Source organism: Oryx dammah, unplaced genomic scaffold (assembly GCF_014754425.2).
Source record: "Oryx dammah isolate SB20612 unplaced genomic scaffold, SCBI_Odam_1.1 HiC_scaffold_24, whole genome shotgun sequence".
Lineage (NCBI taxonomy): Eukaryota > Metazoa > Chordata > Mammalia > Artiodactyla > Bovidae > Oryx > Oryx dammah.
The window spans coordinates 83643036-83666373 of record NW_024070208.1 but is presented as its reverse complement, the minus strand read 5'-3'; the positions used below and the strand labels follow the sequence as shown (position 1 = coordinate 83666373).

The 23338-nt window shown below is 51.2% G+C and overlaps 1 long non-coding RNA gene across 1 annotated transcript; it reads right to left on the bottom strand.

The window, feature by feature from the left end:
* Positions 1-4389: 4389 nt before the first annotated feature.
* On the bottom strand, positions 4390-14087 carry LOC120883375. The gene is made up of 3 exons (XR_005725758.1): positions 14000-14087; positions 8823-8961; positions 4390-5111 (listed from the first exon to the last, which is right to left on the bottom strand). It is a non-coding gene; the product is annotated as an uncharacterized LOC120883375 (long non-coding RNA).
* Between the last annotated feature and the right edge of the window lie 9251 nt (positions 14088-23338).

The following is a 23338-nucleotide window of genomic DNA, read 5'->3' as shown; positions in this document are numbered from 1 at the left end:
TTGCACACGCGCCATACGCGCGACGTGTGTGGCACATGCGTGGTACACGCGTGTCACATACACGCCACGTGCTACATGGCAGTGCGCGCGTGCTACACGTATGCCACACGTGTGTCGCGTGCGTGCTTCATATGTACCACGTGTGTGTGCATGCATACTACCAGGCAACGCTGCTTCACTCAAAATATGGACCATCTCGTGGACATAATATTGAGGAGAATTCGGACACACAATATAGTAGTTTTTCCTGTGTTTAAGAACAGCAAGACCCCTGCAACCAAGCCAACTAGGAAGGCGCTTGCTCTTCAGCAGCGATGACTGGGTAGGAGGGAGTCGCCAGGCAACACCCTGGATCTTGTCCTGGAGTCCGCACAGAGGCAGCGCCCGTGTGAACAATTCTTCTAGGGTACATTTAGGATTTCTGAGCCTTTCTGTACGTAAGCTGTTTCCATTTAGATGTTGACTTTAAAATGCATCCATATCCTTTAAAGTGTATTTGTAGACATTAAGGAGAATTAGCTTTGAGACTAAAGACTGCATAAGTGAAGTTAATGAGAATGATAAAAGTCCTATGAGATTCAAGAAGTTAAATATTAATGTTTTAATAAATGCGTTGAAATTTGACACATTGGTATGCTTTTCGATTGAGATCACTGCGCGGAATAGGAATAACGCTGTGGATTACCACCCCCTATTGGCCATCAGTGGTAAGTGCAGGTAGAATCGATACAGCTCATCAATGGCTGGGAGCTCTGACACCACCTTTGCTCACAGGAGCTACAAATCAGCATTAAAGTTTAGTAGAAAAGGGGGGCGAGGTTGGGGCTGTGAAAATGCCCTCTGATGAGGGGACAGAGCGGTAACAGCTGCATCTGTGGTTCAGAACATCTGGGCCTCTCATTTAACCGTCTGGGCGCTCGTGGCCCAAACCCCTCGGTTCCCGCACCGGACCCGGCTCGCGCTCACCGGGGAGGGCGGCCTCGTCCTTCTCGATTCCGATTCCGCAGCTGCACCGGTTGCTTGGTGCGCCGACTCCATGGTCTCACAAGCGTGGAGTCACGCACATTCGTCTTTTTGTGACTGGCTTGTTTTATGTTTCTTTTTAACAAGAAAGGCTGGCCGGAATCTTTAACAAACTCGGCCTGCTCCTGCGTTGTTTGTCTCATGACCCCCGTCTGCCTCTTGGTGATGCTTCTGTCTTCCTCTCTGCTTTGATCTGTTGCTCACTAGTCCCTCCCGCCTGCTGTTCCAGTGCAGTTCACTCCCCCTTTCCTGGTTTTCCGCCTTCCTCCCACAGTCCATACCTCACTGGAAGGGGCCTCTAAGGAGCCGTGGGTGGTGATGACTCTCGGAGAACCCGGACGGTCGTGTGTGGGCTGCCCGGCGGTCAGCGCCAGGTCTCTCTGCGGGGCTCACTCACTGGTGCCCCCCTGAGCCCCAGGGAGGAGTTACCGCTAGTGTTTCCACAAAACGGGACGAAGTTGGTGGAGATGCCTTAAGCAATGTGAAGTGTCCCCACCGGGACCACGGCATCTTTCATCCTCCAAGGAGACAAGATGACTGCCCAGGCCCCGGGGACCCTCCCGGGCTTCTAAGGAGGAAGGAGCTCCTGAGTCAACAGTTGGCAGGTGAGGAGGGGCAGCTTCCAGGCGGCGGGGGAGGAGTGGGCCCTGCATCCTGAGAGGGCAGGGCTGCACTGAGCCACGAGGCTCTGGGGTCCCTACACGACCAGAGGGAGGGGGAGGGGGCCCCAGGGATGCATGTGATGGAGCGGACTGCACCCCGAAAAGGCTTTCCAGGGGCTCAGTGGTAAAGAACCCGCCTGCCAGTGCAGGAGACACAGGAGATGCAGGTTCGACCCCTGGGTCGGGAAGACCCCCTGGAGGGGGTCATGGCAACCCACTGCAGCGTTCTTCCCTGGAGAATCCCATGGCCAGAGGAGCCTGGCGGGCTCCAGTCCCTGGGGTCACAGAGTCAGACACGGATGAGGGACTAAACAGCAGCAGTGTCCCTAAAAGAACGGGCTCACATCCCAACCCCCAAACCTCCGCAGGTGTCATGAGTGAAGATGAGCCCGTGTCCGAGCTCGTGCCCTTCGCCAGTGTGACTGGCCTGAAGGGTGAGCTTTCCCCACCTGGTAGGTGCCTTGAGGCCTGAACTGTGTTCCCAACAGAGAGAGAAAGCTACAGACTTTAGAAACATGTTTTAAACAGCAAAGGACAGAAGATGCCCACAAAGAGCTCCAGACTCACCTTAGCAAGCTGTGCATTGTCTCAGCTCACATTTCTATCTCATAGCCAAGTATGGCCATAAACTGGCATTTTCCTGTGTACAGAAGTATGATTTCCCATTCTGTAGAGTCTTGGATGAGAAGGAGCAGTGGCGTGGTGGCTGGGCCGTTCTCTCCTCACTGTTGACAGCCTAAGGGCCCTTTCCTGAGCGCCCACTATGTGTCGGGTTGGTGCTGGAGCTGGGCGCCCTGTCTCCCCGACACTGTGGCTCGGGCCCCCCTCTGCAGGCCTCAGCGCCTTATTTCTTGTGTAAACTGGGTGCTTTAAAATCAATGACATCACGTCACACTTCACGTGCTCTTGGGCGAATGTCTGCTTCTCTGGTTTCAATTTACTGGTTACAAGAGCTGGGCTCAGGCTCTCTCGTTTTGATGCAGAATCCAGAGCATCTGGGAGACTTTTCTCCCTCAAGATGAGTTTCATGTTTGACTTCTATTGAAGTTGTGTACATATTTATAGGAGATTAGGAAAGCGTGTCTATAATAAAGAGATAAAATCTGATGGTTTCCATTTTATGGGACAAGAAATATTTTAAACAAAAAACACAGCTAACCTGTCATCTTTCAGTTTAAAGTTTCTCTTTGTTCTTTGCAAGGATTTGGGTGAAACAGGAGAACTCAGCAGCAGCCCCGTGCCACCGCAGAGGAGTTCACAGTGACGCGAGTCACCGTCGTGGAGGCTGTCCTAAAATTGCGGCGACATCGCCGCCTCCGGACAGAGGGAGCCGGGCGGAGAGCGGAACCCAGCGCCGCGCACAGCCAGAACTTCTCCCCCCGCGGCTGAGAAAGATCGGCAGAGGCGCCGGGCGGCCCAGCTGCTCAGGGGTGGTTTGGGGACGCGGTGAAGCGTCCGAAAACGTGAGTGAGAGGGTCAGGTGTGGAGGCGTTGCAGCAGCTGAGGCAACCGCCGCTCTCGGAAGGAAGCCCGCCCGGCCGCGGCCCCGCCCGGCCCCCGCGGACGCCTCGCTGAGCCCGGCGCCGGGTCAGGCCAGCCGGGCGGGACCACAGCCGGCCGGGCGCGCAGAACGGAACCTCCGGCCGCAGGCACAGCCCGGGTCGGCGCGTCCTGTGCTCTCAGCTTCAGACACGGCCTCTTCTGTCGATCCGTTTCTGCTCCGTGATTGAAATTTAAAAAAAGAGTAATAAGCTTTTATTTTGTATTGTTTTACAGTTAACAACGTTGTGACAGTCTCAGGTGAGCAGCGAAGGGCCCCACAATTTTTCGAGCCCTGGAACACACTCAGCCTTGTGGCAGGTGCCCCGGCCGGCCGCTTGCCAGGGGCCGAGCCTGTCTCTTCAACGTGTGCGCGCCTGTTACTCGCTCAGTCTTGTCCAACTCTGTGACCCCACCGACTGTAGCCCGCCAGGCTCCTCTGTCCATGGGATTCTCCAGGCAGGATTCCTGGAGGGTGTCTGCCGGATTCTTTGCCTTCTCTGTAATCAGGATTTTGTGGGGATGGACTGATACTTTGAGAGGCGGTCAAGAGTCCACAGCTTAGCAGGCTGGGCCACTGGCCTGGTTACCGTGATGGTTGTAAGTGATGGTCTTCTCACTGTTATTTCTGCTCCTCTGAGAGTTTCCAGTCTCCCCAGAGATGTGTTTATTCATTTGTATACATCATTCAAACCAATCTTTTTAAATGTTAAAATGTATTGAACAAGTTTGAAAATGGAATGAATTATTAATCGGTTATTTTTAAATGTCAGGTTGTTTGACTAGAATCTACTAGTTTCCCTATAAAATTTCATCTGAGAGACCTGGTCTAAATGCCGTTGACTTCGTATGTTTCTGTCCCCTCACCATCTAATCTGTCGCCCACGCTTTAAGATATTTAGTTCAAGATACTGGCTATCCCAGCTTCCCAGGTGGGCTCAGTGGTAAGGAATCCACTGCCCATGCAGGAGATGAAGCTTTGATCCCAGGGTGGGGAAGGTCCCCGGGTGGGGAAGATCCCTGGAGGAGGAAATGGCAGCCCACTCCGGGGCTCTTGCCTGGAGAAGCCCGTGGACAGAGGAGCCTGGCGGGCTGCAGCCCGTGGGGCCACAGAGAGTCGGACATGACTGAGCGCATCTCAGCACTGGCAATAAAGACATAAAAATATGAGCCAGATCATGTCGCACAGAGTCACCTGTGAAAACTTTAAGCCAGAATTAAGGAGGTCGGAAGGTCTTAACGTAACCCTTTTGGGAAATAGGATATTTAAAGCTGTGGAATTTACTGAGTGTGGTTTCTTTTTCCACTGGATGACATGGTCAGTCTCTAAAAATAGAAAACTCATTAGACTAGCATCTAACAAGCAGCAAGAGTGTGCAGAGTCTTTCTGTGAGATAGTGTATCACGCACACGCTGTCATGAAAGCGCTCACGAATCACCCAGAAGATTTGGTTTTTGTTCAGCCCCCATTACCCCTGTTTGACTTAGAATTAACATTCCCTATAACGGGTCACTTTTGACCAGAAGTTCAGCCACTTTTGTAAATTTAATTTCCTTAGGAAGCTTTTTTAACATTTGTGGGCAAGGGCAAGATGCATAAATCCAAATGGATTTGGCTGGGATGGCATATTTCAGCCAAAAATTACTTCAGGGTACAAAATGAAGCAAATTTTTGCCAGAAGATGGAGTCACTTCACCAGCCAATGTGATCTTAACACACCTGAGTCCCAGCCGAGGCCAGCAATCTAGACTCCAGGTAGCTGGTTGTTCTGTACACTCTTGTCCTTCTCAGAAGAGCTCAAGGTTCAAATGCGAATGTCAGTCATCAGCTATGATCACACCTGCCAAGAAGCTGCGGTTTTCCCTGCAAGGTGTCTCCAAGGAATTCTGAAAGCAAACAGGCGTGGAGACCCGTCAGGCCCACGGCTGCCCTGTCCAAGCTATAGCACTTCCCCCTCAATGAGAGAAAAAGAGCCCAACAGCCTCAGGCGGCAGAGAGCCCTGGACAGTCAGCAGGGGTGGAGCCAGAGGGATGGCTGCCTTGCTGGGTGGTCAAGGCAGAACCACAGGTGCGCTGTGGAGGTGGGCACCAGCCCACGGAGCTTCACTTGCGCAGCAGGACGGTGAGGTCTACAGCAGTGCCCCCGCCCAGACCGGTGAGCTCACAGAGTGCTCAGAGGTTGCTTTGCCAAGATGCCACATATACCAAAGCTGGCCCCTTCCAGGGGTTCGTGCCCAGTTGCTTCAGTCGTGTCTGACTCTTTGCCACCCCATGGACTGCAGCCCGCCAGGCTCCTCTGTCCATGGAGTTTCCCAGACCAGACTACTGGAGTGGGTTGCCACGCCCTTCTCCAGGGGATCTTCCCGACCCAGGGATTGAACCCGCATCTCCTGCACTGGCGGGCGGGTTCTCTACCACTGAGCCACCAGGGAGGCCCAAAAGGGGATTCAGGGGTAGACAGACCGCAGGATGGCTTCCCAACAAACAGGCGACGCCACACCAGGCGGGCTAGGTCTCTGCTGCGGTGAGTAGAGGCTAGCGACGCCGCTACACCCCACAGCCCAGGGCAGCCCCACAATGGAGAACGTCCTGGCAGAAAACAGTCAAGAGACTCTGTCTTCAAAAGTTCAGACGCTGAGAGATAATTTATACCAGAACTTGAAGCAAACAGCTCATTTGCAACACTTAAGCAAAGAAAATCCTCCTCGTTCAAAACGATCCCAAAGGACAAAGCTGTAAGTCACCCAGTAACTGCGCATCTTGAGGAGAGCTTGAGGGGCGATGGGCTGTTTCCTAGCTGTTGGGTTGAGGACAGGAGTCACACTCGTCGACCAACACCCTGTGAAATGGCTTGGGAAGAATGTGCGGTGATCAGTGTGGGGACGAAAGAATGTTCTTGAACGTTCTCACTCTCAGTCACATGGGCTGGCCTCTCACTTCCTACTGGCTCAGGACAGGGGGCAGAGCTGATGGGGACCAGGAAACGCTTCCAGGCAGATGGTGCCCTGCCCGAGTTTTTCTTCTTCCAGTTCCCACCAAAATCAGTCACCTCCAAGATGCCAGTAGGATGGCTTTGGAGCCAGATTCTTACAGTGGAAAAAACCTTAAATCAGCTCTAAGGGTGGATTAGTAAACTTCCAAGTATGTTGGAATCGGGAATCATAGCTTTAATACAGATTGTGACTCAGTATTATGACTCACCCCTGATGGGGAAAGCATTCTTGTGGAACAGATTGCTGGAAGCAGTTCTGAGGCTGGGTGGGCCCTGTGGATCCGTGAATGAGGACCTCACACAGAATGGGGGGGGGCGACTGGGGGGAGGGGTGCCCCTCTTCCCTGTCCCTGAGGAGGGGGACCTCAGGCTGCAGTGACCAGCCCAGGGCTCTCTGCAGAGCCGCCCTGCAGAACACACCGCAAGACAAGGTTTCCAAGAGGGGCAGGAGGGAGCGCTAGACCCAACGGCCCACCAAGGGTCGCATGACACGCGAGCGCCCCTGTGGCTGGAGGAGTTGGGCCTGACGCCCAAGGTCGTGGGCTCTGAGGTTTTACACAGAGAACAGCTGCCTGCCGAGCGTGTCCTTATTTCTGCCTTGGCTCCTTTATTAGTTACCCAAGGCCGTCATGATGAGATGGTCTGATGGCTTCACCAACTCAGTGGACACGAACTTGAGCAAACTCCGGGAGGCGGTGAAGGACAGGGAGGCCTGGCTGCTGTAGGCCATGTGGCTGCAAAGAGTCAGACATGCCTGAGCAATAGCAACAGCAAAGGCGGCCACAGCGAAGAACCAGACCCGGGTGACTTCACACGGCAGAGGCGTCCCCCGCCAGGCCTGCAGCTCAGAAGTCCGAGATCACGGTGTGCTGCGCGCCCCTGCGGTCTTGGGGCGGGGTTCCTCCCGCTCCCCCAGCTCCCGGGCCCAGGCTTCCGAGGACTGAGGCCGCATCACCCCCGCTCTGCCGCCCGCTTCACTCGGCCGCCCACCCTCTGCGTCTGTGTGTCCTCCTCCTCTTACACGGACACCAGCCGCCGGACTGAGGGCCCACCCCAGTCCAGGACCATCTCCTCTCAAGAGCCTCAGCGCAGACCCCATTTTGGACATTCTGAAGTTCGGGGTGGACGGGAAGCCGGGCACCAGCATCCCCAACATCAGTGGCCTTTGCAGGAGGGAGCGGGCAAGCTCCAGGGACTCACAACCAGCCCAGTAGGCAGAACGCTGTGGCCTCAACGAGAGAATTCCAGAAGCCTGGCAGGACTGACGCACCCCTGGACGCCATCCCCCTGGGAGCAGAGCCCTGAGGGTGTGACCAGCCTCCAGGGCCTGAGTCACCATCCTAATAGGAGGCCCAGGGGGCCCCCCCAGGGGCAGGAGGACCAGCGACCGGCGGTGGGAGGGGGCAAGCTGGAAGCCCCTCCAGTCTCTGCTGTCCTGAGAGTTCTCATTCAAGTCCCACCGGGGGTGTGCGCGAAGGGCCAGGTTGATCGGGGTTGCGGGACGGGCTGGGGAGCTGCTTTGGGTAGATGGGGAGCGAGGGGCAGCCATGCTTGACCTCCAACACTCGCCAGGCTGGGCCTGCGGGGTGGGGCCAGTCCAGAGTGGGGCCAGCTGGGGGCTCGACCCCGGGGCGAGGCAGGGCCTCACCCCAGGCGCTAGTGAGGAGCCCGTGGCCCAGGCAACCGCAGCCAGTGAGCCCTGGGCAGGCGGTGCCCACCACCATCTGACCCCGCGGGGGCGTCTGAGCGCAGGGCTCTGCAGGGAAGCCAGAGTTTAAAATAAAACAGCATGTGACGGGACATTCCGGCTAGGAGAAGACTCAGGTTTCGAGGTCACTGGTTCAGATCAGGGGACAGCTGGGCCTGGAGTGCCCGGGTGAGCCGTGAACAACCTGGGGTTTCTGTGGGCCACCTGTGTCCCTCCGGCTGCCTGCTCACCCAGGAAGGCCTGGCCTCCGGGGGCAAGCTCTCTGCCCTTTCCAACGGGGCCACACCTGGTTCTATCCAGGCTGAGGAGCATGGCATGGGGTCTGTCATTCAGCAAACAGACTCTTGTCAGAGAAACAACTGTTAAAAGCAGGGCAAGGGCTGGGGCAGAGGCTGGGGCAGAGGCTGGGGGAGAGGCTGGGGGAGAGGGGTGATTTCACACAGCCCCTCCTTAAGAAGTCACCTACATGCTGGGCGCAGGATGCGCCTCTCGGGAATAGGCCCGGACAGCTAGGTGCCCATTCTGGGGTTAGAGCTTTGATGCAGAGAACTTTAAAAAGTGATCAGCAAGAAAGGACTAGAGATTTAAACTTAAACACTCTGAAAATCAAACCCGGGCTTCCCTGGCGGCTCAGCGGTAAATAGCCCACCTGCCGATGCAGGAGGCAGGGCTCAAGCCCTGGTCAGCAGAGAGCCCACGTGCTGCAGAGCAGCTGCGCCCGTGGGCCACAGCTACCGAGCCGACAGGCCCTCGAGCAAGAGGAGCTGCTGCAATGAGGGCCGTCACCACCGCAACCAGAGCCTAGCTCCCCACTCACTGCAAATGCACAGCAGCAAAGACCCAGTGCAGCCAGTGAGGAAATAAAGAGAATTATTTCTTTAAAAAAATCTAACATACTGTCAAAGGTGACGGATTCACATTCGTTTTGTCTAATCAATGATTCTAATTCTGGAGTTCTGCCTCGTGTTCATCTCCAGAAGCCAAAATCAGTCGCTTTACGAAGAGCAGGACTTTGTCTTGGGGCCACAGTTGTCATCTGTGTGCAGGGGAAGGCTGGGGGAAAGATGCAAAGAATGGCAAAGCAGCGTCTGCAAGAAGGCCTCGGTTCTTACAGCAGCAGCATCTGAGGGCGCTCTAGAAAGCCTCTGGAGGCAGGGTGGCGCTCCAAAGGGGGTCTGGGCAGGGGGATGGGTCGGCTCATTTTGCTACCCCTCACAGAAAGGGAAAAGCAGAGACTAACGATGATGGTACCTAGTCAGGTCTGTGCTGGGCGCCACTGGCCCATAAACGTCCTCTCGGTGGCCTGGACTCTGTCCAGAGGGCACGGTGCCCACAGAAATCTCAGTCACCCCTGTGCCCTGAGAGCCAGGCAAGGAGGGAGCCCCGGAGTCAGAGAGGCCACCCCAGCAGCTGGAGGCAGCTGGGCTGAGATGCCAGTGGCAGGAACCCAGGCGGCCCCGAGCCTGCATCAAGGCAGCGGTCTCAACGCCCCCGGAGCACAGGAGGCCTCTAGGCCTAATTTCATCTAGAAAAACACAGCTTAATTGAGCTGGCCTCCAGAGCACAGATGGGAAAGCAACTTCTAGATCAGGAAGGTGGGAGCCAGCAGGGCGGGTCCAAACTATTTTGTCAAAGAAAATGAATAGTTTTGATGAGAAGCAGGCAGAGATGGTGGAGGGACGGACCGTGCTCACCGAGCTGGTGCAAAGGGGCAAGAGTAGGAATCAGTAGTGTTGACATGGATCTGAAAAGAGACTGCACCCCCGCCTGCCCCACCCTGCGCCGGCTGTATCAGAGAGCCCATTTCTCTCGCACGTGGTTACATACTGGCGCAGTAATAGTATTTGTTTCAGAAGGTGGTATTTTCTTTATTCTTCATGCCCCCAAAGCTGGATTCTAAACGGCAGGAGCCTGTACGCTTTAAGTTGAGGTTGACCCTCCCTGGAGCCCTTGACAACCTCAGAGAGGCCACCCAGGCTGGGAACAGAGGGAACCAAGCCCGGCAAAGTTCTAACTCCAGAGGCACAGAATTGTTTTATTCACCACCCCACAGCTGTTTTACACATTTCATGAAATCCAAAAAAGTCGCTGAACTGTAACGGCTTCTTTCGTTTCAGCTTGTTCTTATATCAGTCTTGTTGCTATTTAGTCACTAAGTCAGGTCTGGCTTTCTGTGACCCCGTGGACTGCAGCGTGCCAGGCTCCTCTGTCCCTGGGATTTCCCAGGCAAGGATGCTGGAGCGAGTGGCCATTTCCTTCTGCAGGGGATGTTCCCAACTCGGGGACTGAACTTGCATCCCCCTGTATCACAGGCAGATTTTCCACCACTGAGCCACCAGGGAAGCCTGCCTATGACGTCAGCAAACTAGTAAATGTGCACTGAAATGCCTCACTGTGTCTTAACTCGCTTCACAAGGATAATCCGTGCTTCCTGCTCCCTGGGAAGCACAGATGTCTGGAATCTTTGTCAAACACTTACATACGGTTCAGTAGCAGGCTGGAATTTCCAAGAATAGCCACAGTATCTCTCATCCCAAGGTTTTTTGTGGGTTTTTTTCCAAACAGTGTGACCTCAACGCTCTTCTCTCAAGTCAGCCATCTCCTGCCCTTGACTCTGGGCCGACTTGGTGACGTTCTGGCCAGCAGAGTGTGGCTGGATTGATGGGAGGTGACCTCTGAGGCTGGGTGACACTGTAAGAATGTCCTGCATTTTGACAAGCTCTTCTGAGGCACCCGCTCTGGGAACCCAGCCACCACGCCCCGAGGAAGCCCAGACCGGCCTGCTGCGTCTGAAATCGTCACTGAAGTCCTTTTGCATCCAGCCTGAGTCTCACCCTGACTCGAGCCATGAACATCTCTATCCACGGATGTGGTTGTATTACCTACTTCTCTAGTCACAGGAGGGTTATTTCCTATTTCTCCCAGAGTTATTTAGTCATTTCAGACCATCTTTAGCTACATTTCTGCAGGTTCAAGTCAGTGGGAGACACAGGAAAGGAAAAGAATTTGGCCTGGTCTGATCACTCTTGCTTGACAACAGGAGAAAGAATTGGTAATTTTTATAATGATCTTTCTAATCAAAATTTAACTATATGAGCAATTCAAGTGCATTTTGAACAGTTCCCAAAAGCTATAATGTAATAATAAACGACAGCCGTGCCTCTCCCCGACTCCCTAACCCCGCTACTCTCGTCAATTTGCTGGGCTTTTTTCGGATCTTTTATACATTTGCGAGCATGTGTCCTCAGAGAAAATGCAAAGTAGAATTAAAATACAGAGTGTCATTTTGTGTGGGTTTTTTTTAACCCATAAACTTAATCTGTTGAAAACAGCTCTCAATGCCCCTTTGTATTTATTTCTGCACACTTGAATCCCTACACCCACGAGATAGATTGTCGCTGCTCTAGGAGCACTTTCTCCTGTTTAAAGGGTTAGAGTTTAGATGTCTTCATATCCTATGTGATGGAGTTTGTGCTTCTGTTTCTTATTCTCCTGTCAACTTTGGGCCCATTTCTGGGCGATTAAAAGGAAACACCTCACTTCATTACATTCCCCCCACAGAGACACCTTCTGTATATACAAAATTACTTTGTATATCTTGGGTGTTTTTCGGTGATATTCCTCATCTGGTATAGTTTTTGCTATAATGTGAAGACTATTTTTATCACATCTTATAGCAAAGAGTCGGACACAGCTGAGCAACTGAACTGAACTGAACTGATAGTTGGATGGTACTAAGAGATAGAAAAGCTATTTACCTGATCTTATTACAATTATAGGAGAAGGCAATGGCACCCTACTCCAGGACTCTTGCCTGGAAAATCCCATGAGCAGAGGAGCCTGGTAGGCTGCAGTCCGTTTGGTCGCTAAGAGTCGAACACGACTGAGCAACTTCATTTTCACTTTTCACTTTCCTGCATTGGAGAAGGAAATGGCAACCCACTCCAGTGTTCTTGCCTGGAGAATCCCAGGGATGGGGGAGCCTGGTAGCAGGCCGTCTATGGGGTCGCACAGAGTTGGACACGACTGAAGCGACTTAGCAGCATTACAATTATAAACTTGAAGTTTAAGGGTTGATCGTAAATGGGGTTGAAGATTAGACAGTGGTAATTTTCAGGAATGTGTTACTGCAGAACATATGACACGTGGGTGCTACTTTCCTGATTCTGATGGTGTTTTAGAGGCAGGTAGGCACTGTTTGTAAAAAAAAAAAAAATCATACTGAGCACTTCAGACCATGGAGCATCACAACCTCAGCTTACTTGCAAATGGTTCAGGGAAAAGCGATTATTGCACTACTACTGCGCTCTTTACGTCAGTTTAAGATTTTTTTCCTGTTAATTAAAAAAAATAATTGAGTTGCTTGCTGCTAAGGGACACGACTGAGCGACTGAACTGAACTGAACTGAAGGGAGAGAAAACTTAAACAGGGGTTAGGAATGCACGTGTTTAGCCAAGAGGCTGTGTATGTAGCTGCAAGGTTGGCCGATTCAGAAAAGAGGCGCTGAGGCTGATGAGGAGCGGTTTGCTGAGTTAACACCTTCCATACACCCTGGACTTCCCAGGAGGCTCAGCAGTAAAGAATCCGCCTGCCAAGGCAGGAGATCCCCTGGAGAAGGGAAGGGTGGACAGAGGAGCCTAGAGGGCTACGGTCCACGGGGACGCGGAGTCGGACACGACCGAGTGCGTAAACGGCAACAAGGCGGCAGCCGCACCGGCCACACAAGCCTGTCCGCCTCGGGCAGCTGCCCCATCCTCCCTGCAGTCAGGGCCTCTCATCTCCTTTCATGGCGGCCTTTTCCATTTGACTTTCTGGAAGTTTTAATCCCACGCTCAGCCACTGCAAGTGACATGATGGGGTCCCGACCTCAGCTGGACTTTTTTTTAAAAGCCGTTTACAAATGCTCTTCCGAGGCAGGCGCTGGATGAGTCGCTTTGGGGGCCCTTCCAGTTCTGTGATCTTGGGCCTGATGGCGGGCAAGGAGCAGAGGGTGCCGGGGTACACGGGCTCCAGCCCCCGCCGCCGCGGGCTCTGGGCCCGGGCGCCTGCTCCTCCACCAGCTCAGCCTTCTGGGCGGTGGGCCTGAAGGAAGCTTTTAAGTAGCAGCAGCTGTTGCTTCTCACGGACGTTTCTGGGAACACAGCTGCTGAGTTCAAGTCACGCTTTGGGGTTCCCCCCAAGAAGACTATGGGGAGATATCAAATGTCCGTCTCCTCAAGGAGCTCAGTTACGTGTTCAGGATCTCCTGTCACTCACACACACTGAGAGACTGAACAGATAGAAGAGCGACGGCCAGAACAGACATTAAAGACAGAACCTCGCCCACAGACTGCAGCAGCGCCCGGGACACGGCGCCTCGGCCACACACGGGCTCCCGGGAGCCTGCCAGCTTCCGTGCCTGCGCCAAGCTCAGGACCCACCGAGGCTCCTCTTGGCCAGCGTCTTTCCACTTCAGATTAGCTGCCCGAGCTCTCGGGTGCCCCCCAGGTGACCCAGGGAGATCGGCTGTCCAGGGGCCCCGAGAGCCTCCTCCAGGCCCCTGAGGGCGATGGTGAAGGAGCAGCTGTGGGGTCCACCCGGCTCCCTAAGGCCCCACAGGCCCGGGAGAGCTGAGCAGACTGAGGCAGGTGCAGGAGTCTCCTAGGAGGTCACCCCGTGCCCGGCCCTGACACCTCACTGACGTCCCTTTCTGGCTCTGCAAGGCAGCGCTTGTCACCTCTTTACAGGCAGGAGAACCGAGGCCGAGGGGAGCTCACAGCCCCGTCAGTGGAGGGAGAGGCAGGGTAAGCAGCCCGGCGATCCTGCGCCCTGGCCACCCTCGTGGGCCTCCCTCACCTCACCTGCGTAGCCTCTGCGTCCAGCCTGTGCGGTGCCCCCGCCCCCAGGGCTCAGCCAGGAATCGGGACCCCGCTCAGAAGGGGCAGGTATGTGTGCTGGACACCAGAGGCCCACACCCCAGAGCCCTCTGCACACGTGGCCAGGAAGTCAAACGGGAGAACAAGGTGGGATGCTGAGTGCGTGGCCTGCACACTGACCATCCCCCTGCGCTCGCAGGTGAGCCCGGTGGACTCACCTCCTCCTTCCTCCCAACGATCCCACCGAGACTCCAGCCTTGAGAGCCCACCCTGGCTGCCCACAGCCGAGCAACAGCCCCGGGCTGGCACCACCCGCCCCTCCAAAGACGCCTGGCAGCCACAGCAGGTTCAGTCAGTTCAGTTCAGTTCAGTCGCTCAGTCGTGTCCGACTCTTTGTGACCCCATGGACTGCAGCACACCAGGCCTCCCTGTCCATCACAAACTCCTGGAGTTTACTCAAACCCATGTCCATCGAGTTGGTGATGCCATCCAGCCATCTCATCCTCTGTCGTCCCCTTCTCCTCCTGTCTTCAGTCTTTCCCAGCATCAAGGTCTTTTCAATGAGTCAGTTCTTCGCATCAGGTGGCCAAAGTATTGGAGTTTCAGGTTCAGCATCAGTCCTTCCAATGAACATTCAGGACTGATCTCCTTAAGGATAGACTGGCTGGATCTCCTTGCAGTCCAAGGGACTCTCAAGAGTCTTCTCCAACACCACAGTTCAAAAGCATCAATTCTTCGGCACTCAGCTTTCTTTATAGTCCAACTCTCACATCCACACATGACTACTGGAAAAACCACAACTTAGACTAGATGGACCTTTGTTGGCAAAGTAATGTCTCAGCTTTTTAATATGCTGTCTAGGTTGGTCATAGCTTTTCTTCTAAGGAACAAACGTCTTTTAATTTCATGGCTGTGGTCACTATCTGCAGTGATTTTGGAGCCCCCCAAAATAAAATCTCTTCCTGTTTCCATTGTTTCCCCATCTATTTGCCATGAAGTGATGGGACCGGATGCCATGATCTCAGTTTTCTGAATGTTGAGTTTTCAGCCAACTTTTCCACTCTCCTCTTTCACTTTCATCACAGCAGCCCAGGCTAGTATTAAAGTGCAATATTATTTTTCTCCCAAATGTTACTAGATGTTTGGAATTAGTAATAGGTGTGGAACAGATTACATAGAAAACATAAAGAAGCTGGAATTCTAAATTTAATTTTTAAAAAATTGGGGTGTAAAAAAATATCCTTTAATATTTATTCATTGTTTCTCCTTCAAAGCACAGGTTGGAAAAAAAAAAAAAGCTATGGTGATAGCTCTATAGAGGTTATTAAAGCCTAAGAGTAGAGTTTTAAAGAAGCAATTTTAATTTAAATGTTATATAATTATCTACTTAATGATGCTTTTTAAAAATTCCATCCTTTTTCTTATTCCCAGTTAATGGCATAAAAGTTAAATTTAGCAATGAATTTTTCTATTAAAAAAACTCAATTCATCACAGGCAGGAAAGAAAGATGGTTTTCCTTCTTGTGAATCTACGTAAAAGAAGGGCTTGTCATCCCAGCTAATTACCTAGAGTTCGTTCCTTCAGTCCTTCCCGCCTTCCTTAAACCAAAACTACGCCGGGTATTGAGCTTCCCAAGTGGCGCCACTGGTGAAAGATCGGACAGTCAGTGCAGGAGCACGGGAGACACAGGTTCGATCCCCGGGTCAGAAGATTCCCTGAAACAGGAAATGGCAACCTGCTCCAGTACTTCTGCCTGGAAAATCCCATGGATAGAGGAGCCGGGCAAGCTGCAGTCTATGGGATCACAAAGAGTTGGACACGACTGAGCGTTCTGCTGCCCTGAGGCTTTTTGTTTGTTTTCTAGATTATTTTTTTATTGTGGACCATTTTAAAGTCTTTATTGAGTTTGCTGCCATATGGGTTCTGCTTTATGTTTTGATTTTTGGGCCACGAGGCATGTGGGATCAGGAAGTCCCACCAAATAGCTTAAAAGAAGTTTCAATTAGAAAGACATTTTGAGCAAAACAACCATTACATGGATCAAAAATGTTCAGAAACCAGAGTCTTAAATCTTCACTTTAAAGTATCTGTGGACTGAAGCTGACACGCGCAGTCCATTCACCCAGGCCTTCCTTGAACAATTTTGTTAGCTGTAAATCAGAAATGTAGGGACCACTTTGTGAACTTCAGCAGACTCACCTGTGCAAAGCCAGGCAAGCCGCCTTCAGCACACCAACCTCTCCAAGCGGAGGCCGCCTTAGACGTCACCGGACATAGCCCCAAATGGGTCTAGTGATCCGCTTGTTTTTGTTATTTTTAAAGTTCATTGAAACAGGACTCGAAAAAATAGCCTTTCATTTTCTTGGCCTCGTGGTCAATTCTCCATGATGTGTTTTTTGAAAAAGCAAGTTAGCATAAAATGACTGGCTGGCACAGAGGTCAATATTACGATTCTCCTACGTTTAAAATTACTACTGGAATCTAGTAAAGCAGCCCAGGTCCATAAATGGCACCTCTCTTAGCTACATAACACAACGTACAGGACTTTATTAACACGGTGACGAAACTGCTGTCCTTACCACATTCCTCCCGGAAAACGACCTGTGACGGAAAAAGCTTCCTGAATCTTCAGAACTAGTATTGCTGCAAAACCACAGCGTTCCGTGGACAGCCGCTCTCGGCAGACGGCTCACAGCGTGCGCAGAAGAGTTCTGGAAGGCCCGGCCTGCCCTGTCCCTTCCCCAGGGGCCGTGCAGAGTCACTGTCCTCTCGGGTGCTGTAAATCCCAAGGAAAGACAGCGCGTAAAGCCCCATCGCCCAGACACTGATGACACAGAAGCGCCTCGCATGCGAAAGAGGAGAGGACTCGGCCTTCCGTCTTTCCCCTTTCTCCTAAAACGATCTAAGTTCCAGAGACACAGAGAACGTAGCCCGAGAAGCTTGAGGTGAAGGGGAGCGGCCCTCATCTAAAAAGTTACCCAGCCTGCATAAACCACTTCATAGATCACGGTTGGTGTAGCTTTATCTGCTCTTCATTTAAACAGAAGAGCTCGTTCCTATGGACAGCACACTCATTTATCCTGATAACTGGAATGCAGCCAGATTTTTATCAGTATGAAAAACAAAAGAAATTTAATTTTTTAATATAAAATCTTGGGCATTCAGTGCTACTTAGCCCTTCTTCTGAGGGCAAAGCAGCGCTCGCTCACCCTGCTGGCAAACCCCGAGACGCAAAGGCTGAGCGTCACGAGCACACGTTGCTACACAGACTTTGTCCTGCAAAAATTACAGTCATGGAGCAAAAGCGTCAGGGGCAGAATATAGCTGCAACGTGCTTTCATTTATTGATGCGTTTGCCACTCAAGGTTCTTTCATTGTCACCATTATGTCAAACACACGAAGAACTGAGGGGGAAAAATTACACACAATTGGACCATGATTTCTCATTAAGTGCTGGACAGACGCCAAGGCCTCCCTGCTAAGAACAGACATGAAGAAGGTGATTATTCTTTAAGATCAGATCCGTTCATTCAGACCACAAAGGACCCCAACCGCAACCTGTCAACAGGCAGGTGACCACCAAGCAGCCCATCTCAGGCCACATGGAGGAAGGCGTGGCCGCTCCGGACCAGGGGAGGCGAGGGGGCTGCCCAGGCAGGCTGGCAGAGGACAGCTCTCAGGGCTGGGCACGAAGGCGCCAAAGTGGAAGACAGGGGCGCGGTCACTTTTAAGGCCAGTAATTCCTGGCAAACGTGTAAGAGGACGAAGGTAACGAGAATGCGAGTGTGTCCACAGAGGCAGTCCACGGAGCAGCACCCGCGTTCCCCTGGGGAGCGCACCGGCCTTCCAACTCAAGATGCAGACTGGGGAGCGTCCCAAGGGGCTCTGTGAGCCCCTGATTGCTGTCTGAGATTTCCCTAATTTTAGAAACTGGAGAGCATCCCGAGGGGCTCTGTGAGCCCCTGATTGCTGTCTGAGATTCCATTCTCACCCACAACACACAGACGTGTTCACCTCCATCAGTTTAAGAGGCCAGAAACCTTTAAGCCATAAGGAAGCATAGGGATATGGCTTCTCTGACTGTTTCAGTAACAAATAATAGAAAATATGGTTTTCACATGTAGTATATCTTCTCCTTCCAAAAATATCTAGAAACTTCTTCCCAAACACACTCCCTGTACTAACACTCCGGACGTCTGTAAATTCTTACAGGGCTCTAGTCTTGCCTGCTATCTCACTTCATCCTGCGCTTGCTAAGTCACTCAGTCGTGTCTGACTCTTTGCGACCCCATGGACTGTAGCCCACCAGGCTCTTCTGTCCACGGGATTCTCCAGGCAAGAATACTGGAGTGGGCTGCCGTTTCCTTCTCCAGGGGACCTTCCAAAGCCAGGGATCCAACATGCACCTCTTATATCTCCTGCATTGGGAAGCCCATACAACACACAGATCAGCCACAAGTATGCAGCTGTCTGCTTTTAACCTCTCTCCCTTTCAGAGAATACCGGCCTGACCTCTAGGCAGGAGGCAGACGCCTGGGATGCTGATCCCCAGGAGCCGCCTGCAGCACCGGGCCTGGGACCCTCCAGATACCCTCAGCCCCAGGCCCCCCATGCAGCCCCCATGCAAGTGCCCCTTGGTCCCCCACCAGGAAGAACTCGTGGCCTCTGGACGGTAAGAGATCTCTTAAATCACGGAGCCCTTTGCTCACCTTTCCCACCTCCCTCTCAGGAGATTCTACCAGATTTAGAGCTGAAAACATCCATGAACACCCACAACCCACTCAGCAGAGCTGGCTGCTGAGCGCTGTCCTCCGCACCCGATCACCCTGGAATTGTGCGACAGGCCCATCGACTTCCTGGAGAAACCTCCACCCCCATCCCCCACTCAAGATAGCAAAAAGGCAGACCTGCCCCTGGGACCTGCTGTCCTGGCAGAGGGTGGCCCAGTGGGAGGCTGAGATCAGGCCTGGTAGAAGCTGTTTCAACCTTGCACTTGAGAGAGAAGGGAAAGCACCCTGAAGCCATTGCGGAATAACTAACAGAAACACGGACTTAACCTGAGGCTCCGCGGTCAAAACCTGAGGCTGCCCAGTCAAAAAATCTTCCCCATACTAAGCCATAGGGTGGTTGGGTGGGTAGGAAAACGTGTTAATGTTATCACTAAGGCTGCACCACTTCTTGGAAGAATTAAAAATAACAGTCCTTGTCCTATTCATCGAGTCTTTGCAAGACAGAAACGTAACTCTAGAAGTAAAACCCACACCCAACCATCCTGCTCATCAACCCCAGTCACAATGCTTGCAGGGCTGCAAGAGGTCAAACATTGAGAGGGAACTCTCCTGCACTTGGGAAAAACGCAAGCCTTGGTTTTCTGACGACAGTGGAACTCTATTTGCATTATGAGGCGAAATCAAGATCGCACCAGTCTCGCCAAGAGAGCCTCTAAATGGACCAGAGGCCGTGGGTAAAGAGCGGTTGCGCACGTCTCAGCCCCTAGAGGATCTGCACCCTGACCGTTTATGGTCTTGATGCTGGCCTCCAGAGTGTCTGCACACTTTCCAGAAGCTCAAAATACTCATCAGACCCTTGCCCTGAGATGGCCTACCCCTCACGGACAAATATTTCCTTTCTTCTGTCAGAGTTAATTATAATTCTTGCCAGACAAACTCGAACAACGTTGTGTCCTTCTCCCTTTATAAGTCCCTGACTCTTTCTCTTCCCCAGAATGCTCTGTGGGTTTTACCTGAATCCGTGACTCCTGAGTTTCGATTCTTAAAATCCCAAATTGATACTGGCCATTGTTTCAGAACATGTCTGTGTGTTTATGTATTTATGTGTATGTACCATTTTTCCGTCTAAGAATGATACTGTCAAAATCAACTTTAAAAACTTCTTGAAGAGCTCTATTTTAATTGGCTTTGAGAAAAATAATCATTTATGTAAAGTAAATATTCCTAAAATTCTCAGAAATATAGGAACCGACTCAAGTGTTTTCCAAGTTCACGTGATGTGGGATAAGTCGTCTTGGACTATTGGACTGTTTTTTTCTTGGACTATTCTTAATAAGGGCTTCCCTCATAGCTCACTTGGTAAAGAATCTGCCTGCAATGCAGGAGACCCCAGCTCGATTCCTGGGTCGGGAAGATTCCCTAGAGAGGGACATGGCTACCCACTCCAGTATTCTTGCCTGGAGAATCCTGTGGACAGAGGAGCCTTGCAGGCTACAGTCCATGGGGTCGCAAGAGTCGGACACGACTTAGCGACTAAAGAGAGAGATTCTTAATAAGAGACTGTGAAAGACTTGCTTAACATTTTGAATGCGCCACCTAGGAAGCCAAGATTCCACGCACTTCAGGCTGTCTTTCTCATGTCGTTGATTATGAAAGAAAGCTGAGTCTTCCCAACACTGGAAGGGCTAAGCTCTTTTTTAAATCATGTTATTCCCTATGCTTATTTTTGAAGTCTTTTATTGTCACTTTGGTTAAATAAATATTTTTCATAGTGATCTGTGAAGCTATTTAGTCAAGTGTTCAAAACTTTTTGACATTTTGGACAACTTTCCAAAATCAAATTCCAAATGAAAACTTCGTGACCTTAAGACTCAGAAATTTCCCAGAGGGTCTCAGAAAATCTCAAAGGATTTGGTCTCTCACTTTGTAAAAAGAAATGCTGAATTCCTTAGGTCTATTCGATATGTTAAACTGTATTGGAAACATTCTCGAATAAAAAGTGATAATCTTCCTTAGGTTATATTTATGTGGATGAAAGGTTGTTTCAGAAATTATAAGAAGTTCCTAGAAACTTGTCAATATCCTTGCTTTCCATGGTATGTCCTTGATCATTCCAGTTACCTTTACAGGAACAACCAATTGCCTTGCTTGCCAATTGCAAACTCTCATCAGTCTTTAACTGTGGTCATTTTAAGCCTTTTATCATTTACAGACACCTATTTTTTTCACTCTGGTATTTTCCCAATTGCTCTTGTAATCAAATATAGGCCAAAGTTCTTCATCTTAAACAAAAAAAGCACCATCCTCGGGACATGGGGAAGGACAGTCCTCTGGGAGCAAAGACTCCTGGTCCCTTTGCTTAAATAACTTTAAGGTGACACCATTGTGCTGGTAAAATTCTTCAGAATGAGTGGAGAAGCTAATGGATTTGTGTAACTGCTAACTCAAGATCAAGCAGAGCAAGAATTCATTCAGTTCAGTTCAGTCACTCAGTCGTGTCCGATTCTTTGCGACCCCAGCACGCCAGGCCTCCCTGTCCATCACCAACTCCCGGAATTCACTCAGACTCACGTCCATCGAGTCCGTGATGCCATCCAGCCATCTCATCCTCGGTCGTCCCGTTCTCCTCCTGCCCCCAGTCCCTCCCAGCATCAGAGTCTTTTCCAATGAGTCAACTCTTCGCATGAGGTGGCCAAAGTATTGGAGTTTCAGCTTTAGCATCATTCCTTCCAAAGAACATCCAGGGCTGATCTCTTTTAGAATGGACTGGTTGGATCTCCTTGCAGTCCAAGGGACTCTCAAGAGTCTTATCCAACACCACAGATCAAAAGCATCAATTCTTCGGTGCTCAGCTCACAACATGGGATTAAATGAACTGATGAAGAATGGTTAGTTTTTTTATGGCTTTTTTGTTAAACCTTCAGATTCTTTAACATTTGCTTTTCCAGATTTAAGGAACCACTTTCCTCTTTTCTCTAAAGCTACCTGTTATTGTTCAATTGCTCAGTCGCATCTGATGCTTTTGTGACCCCATGGACTCTAGCCTGCCAGAAGCCTCTGTCCATGGGATTCTCCAAGCCAGAATACAGGAGTGGGTTGCCATTTCCTTTTCCAGGGGATCTTTTCAACCCAGGAATTGAACCCACACCTCCTGCATCAGCAGGTAGAATCTTTACCACTGAGCCACCAGGGAAGCCGCAAGCTACCTATAACTCAGAGCAAGTCGCTGAGTTACACCTTTCCAAACAGAACTGAACCACTTATCTTTCTCCCTGACTTCTCCAGGGCTGGAAAACTCTTCCTGAGTATCCTTACCTTCATGGAAATCTGGTTATTCCCATGAGTCCAATAAGAATCTGTTCTCCTTAAAGCAGGACACAGTAGGAACTTTGGTTATTTAACAAAGCTTTGACTGGATGTGGTATTGGAGAATGTAGATAGTTGTACTGACATTAAGTTTTGATTGTAACCTAAGTGCTTGACATTGAGCTTTTGATTGCCAAGGCATCAGCTTCAAAGACATCCGTCTCAAATAAATGTATTACCAGCTATATGACTTAGTTACTAGCCAAACAACTGGGGAAGGGCCCAGGCTGCCCCACCCACCAAGTTCCCGTTAGGAAGTCCTGGGTAAACTGGATAGCTGGCCGTGTGCGTGGCCTGCTCCTGCCTCCGTGCTCAAAGTCCCATGCCTACGTTTCAAGCCACCTATAAAGGGCGTGCGCGTGAAACCCCAGCCACTCCACCCTTGGACCGCGACGAAGGCAGAGCCCCAGTTCACCCATGCTCTCTTTCCACCCACGACCTCACAGCGTGCTCCCGGCAGGCCACGTGTGGCCGTGCGCCCTCCAGGGCTGGCGAGGAGTCCTTTTTGGTTGGGTTTGTTTCCATAGACAGGTGCAGGGCTGAGGGCCTGGGCCCCTCTGTAGAGATCAGTCTATTCTGGACTGTGAGTCTTCCTGGGAAAGTTTCAGACAGGAGAACAATGGGGTGCAGGAAAAGCTGTTCCAAAACTTGGACTACTCCTTACGCTGAACAACTCAGACCTGGCCTCCAACCTCCTTCCCTGGAACCCACCCCACACCCGGAAGAAAGGAGCAGCCTCGTCTCTGCAGACAAATGTGTGCCGAGAAGAATCCCAGGACGACACGGACCTGCTCAGGGGACTTTGCTCAGTGTCATTGGAAGGGGGCGTGGGGGACAACGCACGCAAGTGTGTGTATACGGCTGAGTCCCCTTTCTGTCCACCTGAAACTATCAAATCGTTGTCAATCAGCTATAATTAACATTATTAATCGTTATTATAATTAACATTGTTAACTGGCTATAATACAAAATAAAAATTTTTTTAATTAAAATGGATAACCAACAAGGACCTACTGTACAGCTCAGGGAACTCTGCTCGGTATTACGTGGCAGCCTGGATGGGAGGGGAGTTTGAGGGAGAATGGGTACATCATATGTATGGCTGAGTCTCTTTGCTGTTGACCTAAAACTGTCACAATACTGCTAATTGGCTATACTCCAATAGAAAATAAAAAGGTAGAAAGAGATCCCAGCCACCAGGTGCTGTTCGCGACACTTACCTCCTACTGCCTGATCAGCCGCATCCCTCCAGGACTGTCCATTCCTCATCAGAGCTAGTCTGAAAACCCTCACGTCCTTCCAACCATTTCCTCAGACCTTCGTTTCCTTATGAAGGTTCCCATTTCACGTAAAACATGTTAAATCAACGTGTAAGCTTTCCTCCTGTTGGTCTGTCTTTGTCAGTGAACTTCAGACCCACTCGGGAACCCTAAATGGGTAGACAAAAGCTGTCTCCTCCC